Genomic DNA, 21,056 nt, shown 5'->3' with positions numbered 1-21,056 from the left:
TATAAGGTTTTATTTGTAAATACTCCTTTCATTTGGAGGTAATTTTCGAATCTTTGTAAATAAAGTTTGAAGTTTTCTTTCTTTTCATCGAAAGTCTCGAATGGCGGCAGCATAATGTGCGACGTTGGCTGCGGTTAAGTTTGTTGCTGTTGAAGGTTAGTATCATAGTGTACAAGTACAAGTGTGTTGACTTATCTGTCAAGCATTCTGACAGGCACTCGCTGGATTCGGAATGACAGCGAATTCAAAATGGATACCATTACCGAATGCGTCGAATGATTGAAAAATTGAAAAAGTCGAGACGATTGGTAGTCAAAAATGTTGTCGTTGAGACCAAAAATGCGACTCTAGACCTGAGATTTCCATCAGGTGAGCGAGGCTGTTTGTAGTTTTGACGTTTATCGCTTAGTGAACACACTTGTATAGGTACACTATGGTTAGTATTTGCCTTTACTTGTCGAAGTAACTCACGTTGAGTTTTGGTAAATACTTGTAATAATTGCTCAAATTGGTCCTTGTCCATGATTAAGGATTGTATTGCAACTTGTATTTTCGAATTGTATTTGCTGTATTACTTATTTTCACTCGTCGCCACTTGTTGTGATGTAATATCACTTGAAATAAATTTGCACGCGTTATTCTTCAATCTTCTTTATTATACTATATAATTAACTCTAAGGAAGGTAAAGTACCGGATGTGAAGCAATATGCAAAAATCGCTAGTACTCTGGTGTTGTTGCCAGACTGTTTGAATAATAATTAAAGTGAGACATAACAACATGTGACGGAAATTAAAAATTTTGTTGCAGAGAACACCTTTTTGCGTTGGCGGCCTTCGCCCAAAATTACATTAAGGGTAACGTTTTACAAGACGGTGCACCGCCTAATTTAAAAATTATCAAAATTATGTTTTGACAGAAATAAAAATTTATATTTTCGGATAATTCGGATTCTAAAAACGGAGCTCGAGGCGCGTCTTTTGATTCCACAACCAACGTTTGATAATTTTTGATGAAAATTAGGTGGTGCACCGTCTTTTAAATCGTTACCATATTAAGTTGTATAGAATCGACGGGATGGCCTGGAAGGTTTCATATCATACTAAATCGCTCCCGAGATGGTCGGGCTAGTACCTTAATTGTTCCCGGAACGTACCCGATCTGCATCCTGCAAAGGACCAACAAAGCCGATAACGGGGAGTGACCTTATCGCTACAACAACAACAACAACATTATTTACTTTCTGATTTTCATCCATACGTATGTGCATTTGAAAATAATAAAAAAAATGTTATATTATTCTAATAGATAGCATCTCCGCCGGGGTGCGATTCAGCTCAGAATATGCCAAAACCAGAGGAAACCTACAATTAAATGCAGATTCAAGGTTCATTTGTCAATGACTTACCGCTAAACAAGGTACTTTGCACAACCAACATGCTTTGGAATACGGTACCAAACTGGTTGGATGTATTTCCCTAAAAAAGGGTGGATCTGCGCATCTTGGTTTTCCAGTATTTGCTTCGGTAATTTATATTGATTTGTATTGATTAAAAATTCCAATAGTAGATAATGTAATGTGAATTAAAATTGAGTAGGTAGCCGGAGTAAAAAAGGCAACTGATCCGCATGCAACGGTTATTTATGTGGCGACCGGGAGCTGCTGCTGCTATCCTAGAAGCATTAGAAGCAAACATTTCTTTGATTGTTTGCATCACCAAAGGTGTGCCATAACATGATATGGTTCGCGTTAAGCACGCTCTCTTAAGGCAAAAAAATCGTATCTAGTCAGGCCCGATTGTTCAGGAATCATCGCACCAGAAAGGGTAAGTAAATTGTCTACCATATTAAATAATATAAACATCATGTATGAATTTGTTAGTGATAATTTGTCATGCTTTTGTTGATAATCAACTGAAGAATGCAAATACGAAAGAGTTCCAAGTTCATGTAAATACCAATTTATTTTTTAATTAGCGTTTGAAGAGCAAAATACATATCGCTTCCCCGGTTCAATAATTACGCAATTGTAAAATATTAAGCTTTGGTGAAGCAAGTTTCAATATTTGCATCAACTAGAAAAATGTGCGAATGCAATAACGACGCAAGTGGTTTAGCGCGGAAACTATTTGTAATACAATTATAAAATTTATACACAGCAAAAATTAGTACTTTTAAAGCTTTTGTGTGCGTTATCTCGAAACTTTAAAATTGACATCTGCGTCATTATTGAGCCGGGGAAGCGATATGTATGTATGCATAGAACTGCATAGACGGGGAGGAATTAATTAATTATTATCAGTAGGTTTACAAGATTTTTGTTATTTTGCCTGCGTCGCAGTTGTCATTACATTGCGTTAATAGAGGACATCAACACCTTATTACCCACAGCCAGTTAAAATTTTAGTAAATTTTGCTCTTTTCATCACTGTTTCAAAACGTGGAAAGTTATATATCGAGCATTCCAAGGAGAATGCTACATTTTAGCAGACTTTCGCATTGCGTTCATTATTAATTTTCAATCCCTAGAAGGTTTAATGCAGTCATATCAATAGTTCCCGAGATGGTGGGGCTAGTACCTCAATGGTGCTTGTTTCCGGAACGTATATAGATAGATAATTTATTGAGGATTGCACAGTGACTTATACATCTCCTTCACAGCACCTCATCCTAGCCGACTTCCTTGATGAACCCTAGCAGTGTTCTTGGCTTGAGCGATAAAATGTGGGAATGCTATGGCCATGATGAGCCCATAAACTTAGCCCTACGTATTGAAATTGTGTCGCATTCTAGAAGGATATGGTCCGCCGTCTGCTGATCCATCACAAAATCGGCATGTGTTGTTCGATATTATACCCAGATTTTGCATGTGACTGTTCAGTCTACAGTGCCCTGTAAGAATAGCCGTTAGAATTCTTAGGTTATATTTCGAGAGGCCTATTAATGCCCTATATCGAGTTGTGCTGTGACCCCCTAACAGTAACTTAGATTGACTCAGGCCTGGCATATTGCGCCAGTGTTCTTCTCTCTTTTCCCTCCCTTCTACTAATAAATGCCCCTGTGAGTCAACTGGTAGGAACGGCTCGGGCCCGATGGGTCATGCAGTTGCTGCCTCTCTTTCCCGGTTGTCCGCCTGCTGTTGTTGTTGTAGCAGTGCTTCGCCCCATCCAATAGGTGCGACCGATCACAAATTGTCATCAATTTCCTCTAACGGGAGTCCTAGGAAACTTTCTGTTTCAACAGGTGTGGACCATAATGAAAGGAGTGTTAGAGGCGTTGGTTCCACAATACAGTTAAAGAGATGGTTGGTGTCATGTGGGGACACATTACAAGCAAGACAATGTTTTGTATGTCGGAGTTGATTCTGGATAGGTAAGAGTTTAACCTGTTACGGTATCCAGATCGAAGTTGAGCTAGAGTGACTACTCGCGTTTCCCTAGGGAGAGAGCGTTCCTCCTCTGCTAGTCTTGTTCTTTGAGTACAGGAATCACCGGCATAAAGGTCCGACGCCTGTTTGTGGAGTTCACTGAAGTAATGTGTGTGTTTTTAGCTTCATACGGCTTGTTCTCAGGTGCCGTATTTCCACATATTGTAATGAGGGCGTGAACAAAAAGAGCCGCAAAAGATTTATAAAAGTTACGAGGACGCTGGATTTTGGGATCTAGCCCAGAGCAACCTGTCCGATGCAACCATCCCTTGCACGTGAAACACTGACAAGAGTATTTATTTTTTTAATTTAATTTAAAACTTAAACTACTAAGTACAATTCATTGTTATAATCCCTTATTTCTGTTGAATATGCTATTGGAATGCCATGTGATTCCGATCAGCATAATTTACTAGCGTGACAAACGGACTAGTCTTAGAGGCACTCATTTAAGGAAGGTTGGAAAGGACGCGTTTCCAATCCTCCAGTGCTCCCAGCTTAAGGCTACAAAATTTGGATCTTATATTTTTCAATTATATTTGTATTTTAAGCTGTCGGAATGTACTAGTCTGCGATAAACACAGCTAAACATGTCTTTGGATGTTGGAAATTGAAAATAACGTGTATCCAATCTCCTCTCAATTTTTTTAGTAAAGACGCTGTCGGAATGAATGAAGATTCCGATCAGCACAGCTCAACATATAATGGGAGGTTGAAAAGGACGTGTTTCCAATCCCCCCTGCTCCAACTTTTGTTTGGCCTTATTTTCGTTACACACTATATAATTTTATTGTTATATTACTGCTGTCGGAATGCGAGTGATTCCGATCAGCAACACTGAAAATATCGAATTCCAGCGAAGTTAGTTGTTGGAACAGTCTGGAGTTACAGGTGGCGACCGATTTTCTTTTCCTTAGGGCCGGATGCATTGTAATTTGCTGCTTCCAATATTATCATTCCCTTTTCGCGCTCCAGTATCGGATATATCATGTAAAAAATAAGAGAAAAACCTTATCTTATTGGAAGGGTTTTACAATGCTCCAATAAACTTTTTTTAAAAGTATTGAAGTTATTACTACTTTTTATGTGATTAGGAAGTTCATTGAAATATTTCAGGCCCTTGTATTGACCGTCCTAAAAAGATTCTTTTCCGGCAAACGCAGCAAACCCATTTCTCAGGACCGGGTTCAGGAGAAGGACCCGGATTGGGGTCGATACCTTCCTGAAAGAGGAGAGTCTGGCGCAGACCCACTGCAAGGATCTGCTGGGAGGATGACAATCTGTGGGAAGGACGCAACAAATTAAACACTGAGTCCGCCTGCTCATTACCCTCTACTCCCCTGTGGCCTAGGTCCCTGGGCAACAGTACTACGTTGTGTGGTCCTAATTGATTCAGCTTTTCTACGCACTGAAGGACCAGTGCTGACTTTATTTCGAACGCCGCAAATGCTTTTAGTGGGGCCTGACTGTCTGACTGAGTATGGCAATTGTTTTATAGGGGTATCAGCGCTGAAGGTTCAGCTTAGCGCACTAACTTATGGCGAATACTTCCGCTGAAAAATGCTCGGATGTGCTTTTAGAGGTACTGATATCTTGACTCTGGGTCCGAAAACTCTGGCTCCAATCCCCTCTGGCGTCTTCGAGCCATCTATGTACCATACGATCTTGAGCAGACTAGTAATACATTGCACCCGCCCATACCTATACAGCCGTACCAAGAGACGGAGCAGCCCATTACATATTGGCACAACCGGAGCACTGCTGGACATCCAATCTATATGAAACCTATGCATTCAAAAGTGTTGTACCAGTGGCTGGTGCACACCGAACTGGACCAATGTATGCTATATTGATGCCTGCACAAATACCAAGCTATGTTTATGTAAATAATGTTACTGCTAATATCAATTTGCACGGTTGAGCACATACAGTACCACACTACCTACATGGCGATGTAGCCACCGAACAGGTTGTTGTAAGAGATTAATTAAAATAGGTTATTCATAAACACTGATTCTTATATTTTCATTATCATTAAACTGTAGACTCATGACGGGTATTCTTACTGGACACTGCCTTCTGGCGTCACATGCCTTTAAATTAGGCTTGGTCAGTGATAGCAGATGTAGGAATTGCGGGTTGGAGGAGGAAACGATCGATTACGTTCTGTGCTCGTGCCCTGCGCTTTCCAGGCTAAGACTCCAGCTGACGGCTGTCGGATCTAGAAGCAGCAAGTGGCTTAAGTTCTAGGAAGCTTCTAGTATTTGTCAAGAGGACGGAGGCCGCGAGCTTAGCGAGGGAACGCGACCTTGTAAGACAGCTTGATCCAGGCGACCCCCAAATAAGGGATATAAACCAACGCATCAGATTGCTTGTGGACGAACACAAGCGGGCGAAATGGGAAGAGCACCTAAGAGGTTGTAACCTCTCTACCGGTTTAGGTAAACTTTGGTCCACCGTAAAGTCCCTATCGAATCCGACTAAGCACAAAGACAAAGTGCTGTCGGATGCGGAAAAATGCGCGAGCGCTTTCTGCCGACAATATATAATGCATCCTACGGTCGACAAAGATAGACGGAGAGCCAATAGACACGCACATAAACACAAATTCAGCGCGTCACCAATTACCATCAGCGCCAGAACATGCCATTGGTCACGCTAAACCATCCAAGCCAGTGGGCCCAGACGGCATAGCCATGCCGATGCTTAAAAGCCTAGGGAAAGAGGGTTTCAAATATTTAGCGCATGTCTTCAACCTGTCTCTCTCCACCTTTGCCATACCCGAGAAATGGAAAATGGCCAAGGTGGTCCCGCTACTAAAGCCAGGGAAACCAGCTAACGTAGGTGAGTCATATCGTCCGATATCTCTCCTATCGCCAGTGGCAAAGACGCTTGAAGCCATTTTGCTCCCTTATTTCCAAGCACATTTGCAGCTAGCCCCTCATCAGCATGGCTTCAGAAAACTCTATAGCACTACCTCCGCGCTAAATGTCATTAGCACCCAGATAAATTGCGGTTTGAATCAATACCCCCACCATAGAACAGTACTCGTAGCGCTAGACCTATCAAAAGCCTTTGATACGGTCAACCATGGCTCATTACTGCAAGACCTGGAAGGGTCTACCCTTCCCCCATGTCTTAAAAGGTGGACCGCAAATTATCTGGGTGGTCGGCAGGCATCGGTGCAATTCAGAAACGAAACATCAAAACCAAGGAGAATTAAACAAGGGGCCACAGGGTGGTGTCCTATCCCCACTTTTGTTTAATTTCTACATATCTAAGCTACCTTCACCACCGGAAGGAGTCACAATCGTTTCCTACGCCGATGACTGCACAATAATGGTCACAGGCCCAGGCCCAGAGATCGATGAGCTATGCAATAAAATAAACGGCTATCTCCCTGATCTCTCCAGTTTTTTCGCCTCGCGAAACCTGGCATTGTCACCGACTAAATCTTCCGGGACCTTATTTACAACATGGACGCCCCAAATGTCGACCATATTGAACATCCACGTCGATGGCACTACGCTACCGACTGTCCTTTGGTGCGCACGCAACCGCAATTGTTCCGAGAATTCAGAGCCGTAATAAAATCCTCAAATCCCTTGCTGGCAGTACCTGGGGAAAAGATAAAGAAACGCTCATGACCACATACAAAGCAATTAGCCAGCCGATTACGTGCTACGCGTCACCCATATGGTCGCCAAGCCTAAAAACTACCCACTGGAAGAAACTACAGGCCTGCCAAAATACTGCTCTCAGAATCGCCATGGGCTGTCTTCTTATGTCCCCAGAACACCATCTGCATAATGAGGCGAGAATACTCCCCATCAGGAAGAGAAATGAGATGCTGACCAAACAGTTTCTGTTGAATACCCAGAAACCTGGGCATCCCAACAGACATCTGATTGACGAACCAGCACCGCCTAGGGGCCTAAGGAGTCATATCCGTAAGCATTTTGAGGAAATACGGCACCTGAGAACCCAGCCGTATGAAGCGAAAAAACACAAGCAGGTCCTTGGTGAACTCCATAGACAGGCGTCGGACCTTTATGTCGGGAATTGCCCGGTGAATCCAGTACTTGAAGGAAAATATCCAGGACTCGCGGAAGAGGAACGCATACTCCCCAGGGAAACGCGTGTCACTCTTGCTCAACTTCGTTCTGGATACTGTAACAGGTTAAACTCTTACCTTTCCAGAATCAACCCCGACATACAAAATGTATGCCCCGCTTGCAAGGTGTCCCCACATGACACCAACCATCTCTTTAATTGTAATGTGGAACCAACGCCTCTAACACCCCTTTCCTTATGGTCCACCCCTGTTGAAACGGCAAGTTTCCTTGGACTCCCGTTAGAGGATATTGATGACAATTTGTGATCGGTCGCGGCTATTAGGTGGGGCGAGCATTGCTACAACAACAACAACGGAGTTATTTTATAAAATAGGTCCTCGTTGTTGATAGGGTTTTCAGCTTGGTCGTTAAAACAAGCTTCTGGTAACACTACGGACTCATTCAGTCTATATGAGGTACTCATGAACCCGCCCGTTCAACCTGACCTATATTTCTTTTGGTTTTTACTTTAGAACCAACCGTTTAAGTAAGCGATGTCAGCTAACTAAGCTCCTTCAAATGTAGATCCATAAGGAACATGGGGTCACCAGAGCCTCAGCTGTTAAAGAAACAGGATTCGCCACGGGTTGGTGAGGTTGACAATTGGGTTCGAGAAGCTATATGTGACCCGGCCTATGAAAAGCTGGCTTATGACTCAAAAAAGAAACAGCTGCTAAAGATTAACAATGCTTTTTTCAGTTTCTTAATAGTTTTTCTTTTGCATTATTTTTTTGAGTCATAAGCCACCTTTTCATAGGCCGGGTCACATATATTGCTGGCAACCCATTGGAAGGGTTGCGCTACACAACCCCTTGAACTAATTTGGTATTTTAGTCGCCTCTTACTACAGGCATACCTACCGCGGGTATACTCTAAGCCCCCTAACCCGCTGGAGCCATGACGGGCATGAGTGCACTTTGGGTGTCCCAAGACAAGTTCCGTACCTGCTCCGAATAATTGGTAGCTATCTAAGCGACAGAGTACTTCTTTTTGATACGGATCTGTTCTAGGTCCAACTCCTTGGAATGCGATGTTTGACGGGATGCTACAAATCGACCTTCCCGGAGGCACGGAAATTGTCGGCTATGCAGATGATATTGTCGTAGTAGCAGTGGCCAAGAAACTTGGTCTGCTCCAAGCATTATCTAGTGACGCCGTGGGAAGAATAAAGGAATGCTTGACGAACATGGGGTCGAGATGGCTAGCAATAAGACAGAAGTGGTTCTGATGAGCTCAAAGCGGACTGTGGTTGAGTTGGTCCTAACCATAGGAGATTATCAAATAAATTCAAAGCCCTCCTTGAAATATCTAGGAGTAATCATTGACTCAAAAATAACTTTTAGGGAGCACTTCAGAGCGGTGGGGGAGAAAGTTTCTATATTTAGTGGAGCCCTAAGGCGAATAATGCCCAACATCGGCGGCCCAAGCGAAGCTACCCGTCAGCTATTATCCAACGTAACCAGGTCTATAATATTATATGCAGCAGCAGTATGGCACGGATCTAAAATGGTCCACCAAAAAGATATACTAGCAGCCTACCGCATTACTTCTATACGAATAGCATGTACTTATTGGACGATGTCCGACGACGCGATCCATGTTTTATCCAGGAAAATCCCAGTAGATCTACACTCAGGTGAAATGGCAGATCTATATGGCATTGGAATCAGCCGACCATCTGAAGATGCTAAGAAAAGGGCAAGGTCACGAACAAGAGTTAGGTGGCAAGAACGGTGGGAAGATTCGAGAAAAGGACGCTGGACCTTCATGCTAGTCCGGAATATAGCGGAATGGTACGAACAAAAACATGGCGAACTGAAGCACCACCTCACACAGATATTGAGCGGGCACGGTGGCTTCAAGGAATATCTACATAAGCGTGGGATAGAGGAGGATCCTTTCTGTCCAAGCTGTCCGTCCGAATTGGAAAGCGCAGAACATGTAATGTTTCACTGCCCTCGTTTTCAGGGTGAAAGACTGTCTGTAAACAGAGTTTTTGGAGAGGAGCCTTCCATTACGAATTTAGTTCCACGAATGTGCGGACAAATAGATTATTGGATTGCTGTGAGCAAGATGGCCTTTATAGTAATGACGAAATTGATGCATGCCGAAAGGGAGCGCAGAGAAATGCGCATACGAAGTAATGGCGACTAAATCGCCTTTCCCCCCGTGACGTTATGCCTAACGGCGGTCCCACTGGGTGCGGACACATGAAGAGGATTAGCCTGGTTTCATTGAGGGTAGTGCGCTACCACAACGTCCAATAAAAAAAGACAAGTTCCGTCGTGCCTGGTGTTGTTGGGTGAGCGGCCATACAGCAGGGTGCAACAAATGCACCTTTCAGTAGGATACCCTTGCTGAGCCGAGAAAATCGGGGAAAATTAGATGTAGCAAACGAGTATATTCTGTATCATATGATCAACTTGGAGACAACCAAACGTTTATTTTCTTGTCCAACACAGAACTGGTGCACGGCACTGCTACTAAAGAAGGATAGGCGTAGTCATATCATTTCGTTCCCGGGCTACTCGGGGAAAGCAATTTTAGCAGTACTTTGGCCTTTTCAATTTGCACATCAATTCAAGAACTTCGCATAATGGATTAAACAGTCATCTGCATTTATTTGTTTTTGTTTTTGTAGCGAGCCTAATTTATTTCGTATCATCAATTAACCCTTGTTATAACTTTATGCTTTCTAAAAATGCAACAGCGAAGTATCTTCGGATACCCCTGCCATCGGAAGATACCTTGGTACGGTTAAGGTTCACTTGAAGTTACTTTGCAAGGGCCTGATTCTGGTTATCTGAAATCTCATTGAGTCCCCTAAGCCTTTGCCCTCTCCGAAAAGAGCTAATCGTGGTGTCCTATTTATAGAGCACTTTTCCGGTTATATTAAAAACTTTTAATCTATCCTTACTGATATTAGTTTCTTTTTCATTCTAGGTAATTTAATTTTGACGATGTGCGCATAGCAATATTCCCAATATTTCAGCTGTGGCTGTAAGAAGAATAGACATTTGCTCAAATAACAGGAAAACTGCGACAAGTATCCCTCCGCCTTTTTATTACCACATATATGGCCCTGCCAAGCATATTATGGGAACGGGTCAAGGCCAAATGCTCAACATCACCTGTGAATCAACTTTGAAAGCACGAATTGGGTCTGCTTATATTCCGGTAATTTACCTACAAAACTCATACGGCTCTGCAAGCTGATGTTGAACAACACCAGCCGGGAAAAATTGGGCAGCATCACTCTGAGCTTCGAAACAAGGTTCAGAATGGGCACGACTATGAATGGACGTTAAAGTATTTATGTAGCTTGTACATATCAATATTTTATTTATTTATTTATATGTTAAGTTTATTAGGGTCATAAGGAAATTACTTAAATTGTAAAACCATTATAAATATGAATTATTTGTTAATTAAATATTATTTAAACAAAAAGGACACGTCTCATTCATGGAAAAAGCAAATTGACAGAAGGTAACCGATACGTGTAACCGGCAAGGCAGTTACCCGTGTTGTTGTTGTTGCATATGTTTTGGTTAGCGATAACGAAAACATACCTAAAGCTGCAGACATTGGTGCTTTATCGGTAACCGTATCGGTAACCTTATAACAGCTGTTTCGACCAACATTATGAGAATCAATGCAATCGATTATTGGTGCCGCTGAGGTAATAACCGTATCGTAGCCAATCAATTGATTTTTGGTTACCGTCGTAACGATAAACAGCTGATTACGTTAGGGATACGACTACAGCGATACGACATACGGCACCAATGACTCCGGCTTAAAGCCATTGGTGCCGTATGTCGTATCGCTGTAGTCGTATCCCTAACGTAATCAGCTGTTTATTGTTACGACGGTAACCAAAAATCAATTGATTGGCTACGATACGGTTATTACCTCAGCGGCACCAATAATCGATTGCATTGATTCTCATAATGTTGGTTGAATCAGCTGTTATAAGGTTACCGATACGGTTACCGATAAAGCACCAATGTCTCCAGCTTAAGGAATTAACTTCTAAATGTAAATAACATCGAGCGAGAAGGAAAGTCGAAAACACAATAGGTTAGAGCGAGAAAGCGAGTCACACGTACACTATTTTGAGAGAGCGCGTGCGTTACTTTTTTCACGACAGCAATGTAAAAGTCATTGAGACGATAATTAGTGACCAAGTTATCGGTGACAATTAAGTAATCGATTAGGTAACGACTACGTCTTGTAGGCACAATTCGCACACATAATTTTGAGCATTCACGAGTTCAAAATTGCTTCGTTCTGGGTATCTACGTCACTCTTGACTTCTTCAGCGAATGAAAGAGAGAGAGAAACCTAGAGCTAAAGGAACATGCCGTAAAAATTGCCTTTAAAATAATGCTTACATGCGCATTGCGCCACCTTCTATATTTCCATCATGGTCTTGTAGGGATGTACTCTTATGCAGCCATGCACATCTAGCGAAAGTTGTACGACACGACATGACCAAGTTGACCAATTAGGCAAAAATGACGCGAATATTTTGGCGGAACGTATCGCGTCGTATAATGTGCATGAACCTTAATTCAGATGACGTAAAAAATATCCAGGCAGAGTTAGATTCTATTGTGGCGTAAATCCAGCGTCAATCAGATTAGTTAGGTGCGGCCACTCGTAATGAAATAAGCTTTGAGGTTTTGAAAACGCGTCAAGACATCCTAAATAGGGCTTGGGATATTTTTAGGATAAATGTCGTAAATTGAAGCATACAACTTGGGAATAATCGAGCAGATGATAAGCCAGCAGTTTGTTGAGGATGTCTAGATCAGGTCGATTTTTGACATATCGTAACTACCATGGGCAAATCGGCTTCCAACATTTAACGGATATTATCGTGAGTGGGTGCAATTCCGCGACATGTTTACGGTGGAAGTTTTCCAAAGCCCACACCTCACAGATCTACAGAGGCTTCATCGGCTCCAAAGCTTTGTTAAGGGATGTCTCCACACATTAGGGTATTGGCCTGGCGAAACCACAGATTTTCTGATGCGTGGCGAACGTTTTGTTTGACATATGATAACGAATACTTATTGTATTGTATTGTATTGCATTTATTTCAATATATATCAGTACAATAAGATTCTTAAATATTTTATAGCACAACAGCATTCATAAACAAATTCACATTAAAATAAAGCTTCCGATTTATAAAAATTAAAAAGTAAGAGTTAGATCTAAAATAATGAATAGTAATAAGATAAAATTTTAAACTACAAGTGACGGTTTCGACAAAAAGAGATAGCTGGCCATTCTTCTATGTTCCTGGAGTAAGGCTACTGAAATATGCATAAAGCGTTTGTTTAAAGTTGCTTTTGTTTAACTTATTCCTTATACTTGGCGGAATGGAGTTCCAAAGACGAATAGTGTTGACGAAAAAAAGTCTTGCTGATGGTACCAAGTTAAATTGTGGTACAATTAGGTCACTTAGACGAGCTGACCTAGTAAAAACTAATTTTGTATGCAAATAGTTCGGCGTGGCCGACATCATGAGTTTCAATAAAAATATGCAATTCCTTGCCTTCAAATAATTTAAGATGCCACAACCAAGGAGACGGTATCTCCAGGGGGAAATATGATCGAACCTGGGCACACCATATACATAACGCGTGATGTTATTAAACAGGACTTCAACCTTATGCGCGAAGTGAGAATCCAGCTTACTATATATCAGCTCAGAAGACGTTATTATAGGCAAAAGGAGTTGCAAAGCAAGTTGACGCCTTGTGCTAGTAGGCGTATATAGACTAGACTGCGGCAGATTGCGGAAGGTTAGATACACCTTGCTTACAACCGAATTTATATGGTATTTGCACGAAAGCTTAGAATTTATTATAAATCCTAGGTTTTTGATTTTATCAACAACTTGGAGGTTCACATTATTTATATGTACTCGTATATCAAGTAACCCAAGATTTTTGCTGATAGGTAGCACAAAGGACTTATCACAATTTAGTAACAAACCATTTATAATATAATTAATTTTGAAAAACCAATTTCTATAAATAAATTACAAAAATTTTTAGGTATGATAAATTACTATCACAGATATATTAAAATGTTAGAAACAGAACTTAGTCCTCTGCATGAAATGTTAACACATGCAGTTAAAAACAAACTCAAACAATTAAATTGGACAAATGAAACCACAATAGCTTTCGAAAATGTTAAAAAACTTTTTGCTAAAAATACTTTACTTACACATTTCGACAAAAATGGTACTTTATCATTAGCAGTAGATGCATCAAATGTTGCTATTGGAGCAGTTCTTCAACAAACTAGCAATAATATACTAGAACCCTTAGCTTAGTTTTCAAGAAAATTAACTACAACAGAAACTAAATATTCAACATTTGATCGTGAACTTTTGGCAATTTATAATTCAATTAAACATTTTAAACATTTTGTTGAAGGTAGAACTTTTACAATTTATACTGATCATAAACCTTTAATTCATGTTCTAAATTCTAAAGTAGATAGATCTCCTCGTCAACTACGTCATCTTGAATATATTGCTCAATTTACAAATGATATTCAATATATACGTGGAAAAGACAACATAGTTGCTGACACACTTTCCCGTATTCCAGAAATAAAAGCAATTTCAACTCAAGCCATAAATTTAGAAACATTATATAAAGAACAACAAACTGATACACTTTTACAAAAAACCATTTCTGATCAAATTTCTAAAAATAATTTAAAAGAAATTCATATTCCAGTTATTAATTTAAACGTATGGTGTGATTTTTCTCTACAACCTTTTAGACCTTATGTTCCACATTCTATGAGAAGAATTATTTTTCACAAAATTCACTCATTATCTCATCCAAGTATAAGAACAACTAGAAAATTAATTCAAAATAAATATTATTGGCCTAACATGCGTAAAGAAATTAACGATTGGACTTCATCTTGCATCAATTGCCAAAAATCTAAAATTTTAAGAGATACTAAATCTCCTATTCAAAAAATTCAAATACGATCATGTCGTTTTGAACATATTCATATGGATATTGTTGGACCTCTTCCAGTTCCAAATGAAAATTGTTATATTTTAACAATTATTGATAGATTTTCACGTTGGCCTGAAGCTTATCCACTTAAAGACATTTCAACAAATACTATAATAAAAACTTTTATTCAAAATTATATACCACGATTTGGTATACCATTAAATATTACAGTAGATCAAGGTTCACAATCCACATCAAAATTTTTTTACGGAATTAACTAAACTTTTAGGTTCTCATAAAATTCATACATCTCCTTACCATCCCCAAGCAAATGGCATGATTTCATCGAACTTTAAAAGCAGCAATTATAGCATCAAACGACTCGGTTCATTAGTCTGATATTTTACCATTCATTCTACGTGGTTTACGAACTTCTATTAAAGAAGATTTAAAATGTTCATCTGCTGAACTTGTTTATGGCCAAACACTTAGCATACCTGGTGAATTAGTTATTTCAAATAGCAATAAAGAACATGATTTTTCTAATGACGCTCTTCAAAAAATAAGAGAATATTTTTCACTTTTTCGTTCTAAAGTTTTTCATCATAACAAAGAAAACTTTTTCGTTCCCAAAAAAATTAGAAAATTGTGAGTATGTTTTTGTTAAAGTTCTTCATAAATCTAATTTAGAATCACCTTATGAAGGACATTTTAAAGTTATTTTTATGAAACATAAAACATTTACAATTCAATACAAAAATACTATTAAAAATATTTCAATCGATTTACTTAAACCAGCAAAAATAATTATTAAAACTAATTTGGATGCAAATACAAATACATTAAACAAAAAAAAAGGTTACATTTAATATTATTTAATAATTTGTTTGTTTTAAATTTTCTTGGAGGGGGAGTAAATATAGTGTTAACTACTTTGTACTCTTTACTTTAATTTTTAAAATAATTTTTAATTGAGTTTTCGTGTTAACTTAAATTTTGAATAACTTCAAAAAAAGAAAATTCTAATTAGTGGGAAAATATCTAAACTCAAAAATAAGCAAAAATAAATTTTTATACTTAAAATCAAAATAAAAGATTTCTAAAATATCAACCTGAATGTTGATATAGGTGGTTCATATTTTACTACTCTATTTTCCGTTGATTCCGAGTTTTCCTTCCCTAATTCATAACCGGCTATCGCTATCATGATGCCTTGAGCTATCTTAGTCCACCAAGCCATTTTGAACCTTCTGTGGTTACCTTCCTGTTCCAGTGAAAATAGGGGGTAAATTGCAATTTTAATAAAATTTCTTTGATTTTATTCTTTATCTTAAATATTCCAGTTTATTTATAAACTTCGTATTATAGAATTGTAAGTCTAAAATTTTTAAATTAAAAATATTTCTATTTGGGTTAAAAGGATTTTAACATTTCAAACAAATTTTATAAGCTACAAGCTTAGTATAGTTTATTTTCTTTCATAGTCAAAAAAGTTTCAACGCTATTACAATTTAACTTTAAGCTCTCTCGGGGAATACCATTCGAATCATTCTCACGGTTTCTTCTTCCCTGGTTGTGGGATTTTTTACATCCTCAATTGTGGGTTCCCTATTCATGCCTATCTTTTTCCAAAATGGTTTTAAGCATTTTAATTCCTTTTCGTAATATACTGTTCCTGCGTCTAAAATTACTTTGTCTTCCCACTCAATGGGGTGTTTAAAATATTTTTCCGACATTCCAATTTACTTATTTAATTCAACAATCACTCTATAATTTAAATTTTGGATTTTAATTTATTTTTCTTTTACATTTAATTAATTCTGTTCATTCTAAAATCTCCTACTATTTAAAAAAAATCCTAAGCAAAAATGGAATTTTTGCTAATGGTTAAGCGTCGCAAGGCCGCTCAATTTATTCTAGAAATTTTAAAATATACTTATAAAAGATTAGTTGTTTCCGGTTGCTGCTGGTCCTTGTGCCATATAAAATGTTTCTTTATTTGTTGTTCCTCTACTGATGATCTTTATTTGCTAGCGTATCTCATTTTTATTCCACTTGAATTATGCCCGCTCGTTGCCAGTGGGTAATGTTGATCTTCTTCACCTTGAGATGTGTTAAAAATTCGCACGAAAAGGCTCCATTTTTTGAAATTACAATTTCTGCTGTTGCCAAATATTAGTACCATTTATATTGTTTAAATATCCTGGATTGTTGCGAAGGCTGACTTTGCACACCAGTATGAATACTCGCTCAAATTTGAGCGTTTATGTCAATAGAATTTTTCCTTTTTGCCTGGTAAGGAATCCTGGTAAGGAATCCTGAATTTTACTTTTTCACTTTTAGGCTTGGCGGAATTTCTAGTCAGTTAGATTATTTTGGCAGTTTTGCCGATATTAATCTAAACTGGCAGGATCGCCATGTAGAATAAAGTTGAACAAAAATGATTAAGAGCCGAACACGGATGAGTAGCGTTGGATCGCAATTGTTGCAATTGTTCTTTATTGACGAAATTCAGTACTATTTATACAGAAGTTATTAACCTATGCATATATACATATTTACATTAATATTTACATACTAAAGTTGCCTGACTCAATAGTGAGGAATGCTTGTCAGCTAATTATTGACCTACATATTGTCAATATGATTCCCGCTTGAACAGTTTGGTATGACGCATTAATGCATTAGGTGACTTAGTGAAAGCGAATGAACTTATGGTAGTTACCTGGGTCAATGAACGAGCGTTTGTAATGTTAAGCGTGTTTGAAATGGGGTGAATTCCACGCGATATTACAACATGTTTAGCTGTGTTGATCGGAGACTAATACATTCCGAAAACTTAAAATACAAATATAATTGAAAAATATAAGTTCCAAATTTTATTGCCTTAAGCTGGGAGCACTCGAGGATTGGAAACGCTTTCTTTTCAACCTTCCTTAAATGAGTGGCTCCCAGACTCGTCCCTTTTTCACGCTAGTAAATATGCTGATCGGAATCACATGGCATTTCAACAGCATATTCAATAGAAATAAGTGACTATAACAATGAATTGTACTTAGTAGTTTAAGTTTTAGGCCTAAACAGCCATAATAATAAATAAATTAAATTAAAAAAATAAAAACTCTTGTCAGTGTTTCACGCGCAAGGGATGATTGCATCGGATGGGTTGCTCTGGGCTAGATCCCAAAATCCAGCGTCCTCGTAACTTTTATAAATCTTTTGTGGCTCTTATTGTTCACGCCCTCATTACATTATGAGGAAATACGGCACCTGAAAACACAGCCGTATGAAGCTAAAAAACAGAAGCATGTCGTCAGTGAACTCCACAAACAGGCGTCGGACCTCTATGCCGATGATTCCTGTACTCAAAGAACAAAACTAGCAGAGGAGGAACGCAATCTGCCTAGGGAAACGCGAGTAGTGACTCTAGCTCAACTTCGATCTGGATACCGTAACAGGTTAAACTCTTACCCATCCAGATTCAACTCCGACATACAAAACATTGTCCTGCTTGTAATGTGTCCCCACATGACACCAACCATCTCTTTAACTGTATTGTGGAACCAAAGCCTCTAACACTCCTCTCATTATGGTCCACCCCTGTTGAAACAGAAAGTTTCCTTGGACTCCCGTTAGAGGATATTGATGACAATTTTGTGAAGGATCAGCTTTCGGCTGACCATATCCTTCTAGACTGCGACGCAATTTCAAGACGTAGGGCTAAAATTATGGGCTGACAATGGCCAGAGCATTCCCACATTTAATCCCTCAAGCCAAGAACACTACTAGGGTTCATCAAGGAAGAGATGTGCCAGTCACTGTACAATCCTCAATAAATTATCTATCTATCTACGTTCCGGTAACAAGCACCATTGAGGTACTAGCCCCACCATCTCGGGAACTATTTATATGACTACATTAAACCTTCTAGGGATTGAATATTAATAATGACCGCATTGCGAAAGTCTGCTAAAATGTACCATTCTCCATGGAATGCTCGATATATAAGTTTCCACATTTTGAAACAGTGATGAAAAGAGCAAAATTTACTAAAATTTTAACTGGCTGTGGGTAATAAGGTGTTGATGTCCTCTCTTAACGCAATGTAATGACAACTGCGACGCAGGGAAAATTACAAATATCTTTTAAATCTATTGATAATAATTAATTAATTCCTCCGCGTCTATGCAGTTCTATGCATACATACATATGTATTTTGCTCTCCAAACGCTAATTAAAGAAATCAATTGGTATTTACATGAACTTCGAACTCTGTCGTATTTGCATTCTTCGGTTGATTACCAACAAAAGCATGACAAATTATCATTAACAAATTCATACATGTTGTTAATATATTTAATATGGTAGACAATTTACTTACCCTTTCTGGTGCGATGATTCCTGGACAATCGGGCCTGACTAGACGCGATTTTTTTACCTTAAGAAAGCGTGCTTAACGCGAACCATTTCATGTTATGGCACACCTTTGGTGATGCAAACAATCAAAGAAATTTCTGCTTCTAATGCTTCTAGGACAGCAGCAGCAGCTCCCGGTGGCGCCACATAAATAATAGTTGCATGCGGATCAGTTGCCTTTTTTGCTCCGGCTACCTATTCAATTTTAATTCATATTACATTATCTACTATTGCAATTTTTAATCAATACAAATCAATATAAATTACCGAAGCAAATACTGGCAAACCAAGATGCGTAGTTCCACCATTTTTTAGGGAAATACATGCAACCAGTTTGGTACCGTATTCCAAAGCATGTTGGTTGTGTAAAGTACCTTGTCTAGCGGCAAATCCTTGGCAAATGACACGTGAATCTGCATTTAATTGTAGGTTTCCTCTGGTTTTGGCATATTCTGAGCTGAATCGCACCCCGGCGGAGATGCTATCTATTAGAATAATATAACATTTTTTTTATTATTTAAAAATGCACATACGTATGAATGAAAAACAGAAAGTAAATAATGTTTTTGTTGTTGTTGTAGCTATAAGGACACTCCCCGTTATCGACTTTGTCTTTTGTTTTGATAATTTTTAAATTAGGTGGTGCACCGTCTTGTAAAACCTTACCCTTAATATTATTTTGGGCGAACGCCGCCAACGCAAAAAGGTGTTCTCTGCAAAAAAAAATTTTAATTTCCGTCACAACAAACTAAAAGCACAAGAATTTTCACTTTTTGCACACCAGGTTAAGCGAGAGCTTGTAAGAGGGTGCAGTGTTATAAAGCCATAGGCAATAAAGCCGTATGGCCTTATCTCTCAATAGAGTGTAAAATAAGGCCATATGGTTTTATTTCCATGTAAGGAGTGAAATAAAGCCATTATGGTGTTAGGATAGGATAGGATAGGTTAGGTGGTAGCTGCCCTGATAAGGATAGCTCACTTGGACAACACGAAGGTCCGTTGTGATACCACATACACCAAAAATAACGGTGACTTAGATCTAGCTACTTAGGGAATCGTTGGTAAAGCTCCGAGTGATACCGATCTCAACTTTGGATATATCCTCGGGAGATCCAAGTGAGTCGCGACGAAGTACTTTCGCCTAATTCTGACAAAAGCTGGACAATCAAGCATAAAGTGATTTGGTGATTCCACCTCATCATCCTCCATACAGCTGCAGCAGGATGGAGTTTCCAGTATATTGAGACGTACCGCATGGATACCCATGGGACAGTGCCCTGTCAAAACCCCAATGACCATTGATAGGTGAGCCTTAGTGAACCCAATTATTTCAGCAGATCTCCTGCCATCCACTTTTGGCCAGACAGATCTTGCTACCCTGCAAGACGTGGTATCCGCCCAACGTTTGCTGAGCTGATTCGCGGCCCAGCTATGGAGGAGCAATCCACAGGTGGCCAGCGGGATCCCGAAATCCCTACAGCCATCTTCATCCGGTTCAGTTGTACCGATGCGGGCTAAGAGATCCGCTTGACAGTTACCCGGGATATCACTATGGCCCGGGACCCAGATAATCTTAATTGTAAAATAATTCGATGCAATCGCAAGCGAGGTCAGGCACTCCCAGACCACCCTCGATCGCACTGTAGTTGAGCTCAAGGCCTTGATAGCCGCTTGGCTATCAGAGTAGATGTTAAATTCCCTAACCGTGGTAGCACTGGATAACATTCCATCCACCGCATCCTTAATCGCAGCAATGTCCGCTTAGAATACGCTGCAGTGATCAGCCAACTTAAACTTTCGGCTTAAATTTAGCTCTTGACAAAAGACCCCCCCACCAACCTTTCCATCCAGCTTTGACCCATCCGGTCCCATGCCCCAGATAATTCCTCCACCCCAATCCTCTCTCTCTGGAATAACTGGGGTGAAGGTTGTATAGGGAGCAGTTATCGGCATACAGTAGTCCGTTCTGTTCGGGATGAAGTCGAAACTGGTAAGAAGGCTAGAGTGTCCGCGGTCAGAAAGTCTATATCCCATATCACGAAGCCTTACCAGCGACCTTGCCGCGGCCGCCTTTCCCGCAATATCTACTGGGTAT

General features: G+C 39.4%; 1 long non-coding RNA gene across 1 annotated transcript; it reads left to right on the top strand.

Annotated features, from left to right (window-relative positions):
• Positions 1-799: 799 nt before the first annotated feature.
• LOC137254124 (uncharacterized) lies at positions 800-10,905 on the top strand. The gene is made up of 3 exons (XR_010953984.1): positions 800-1,525; positions 1,598-1,825; positions 10,485-10,905. It is a non-coding gene; the product is annotated as an uncharacterized lncRNA (long non-coding RNA).
• The last annotated feature ends 10,151 nt before the right edge of the window (positions 10,906-21,056 follow it).

The sequence above is a fragment of the Eurosta solidaginis genome, chromosome 5 (genome assembly GCF_040869045.1).
Source record: "Eurosta solidaginis isolate ZX-2024a chromosome 5, ASM4086904v1, whole genome shotgun sequence".
NCBI classification, from domain to species: Eukaryota; Metazoa; Arthropoda; class Insecta; order Diptera; family Tephritidae; genus Eurosta; species Eurosta solidaginis.
This window is presented reverse-complemented; position numbering and strand designations above follow the sequence as displayed.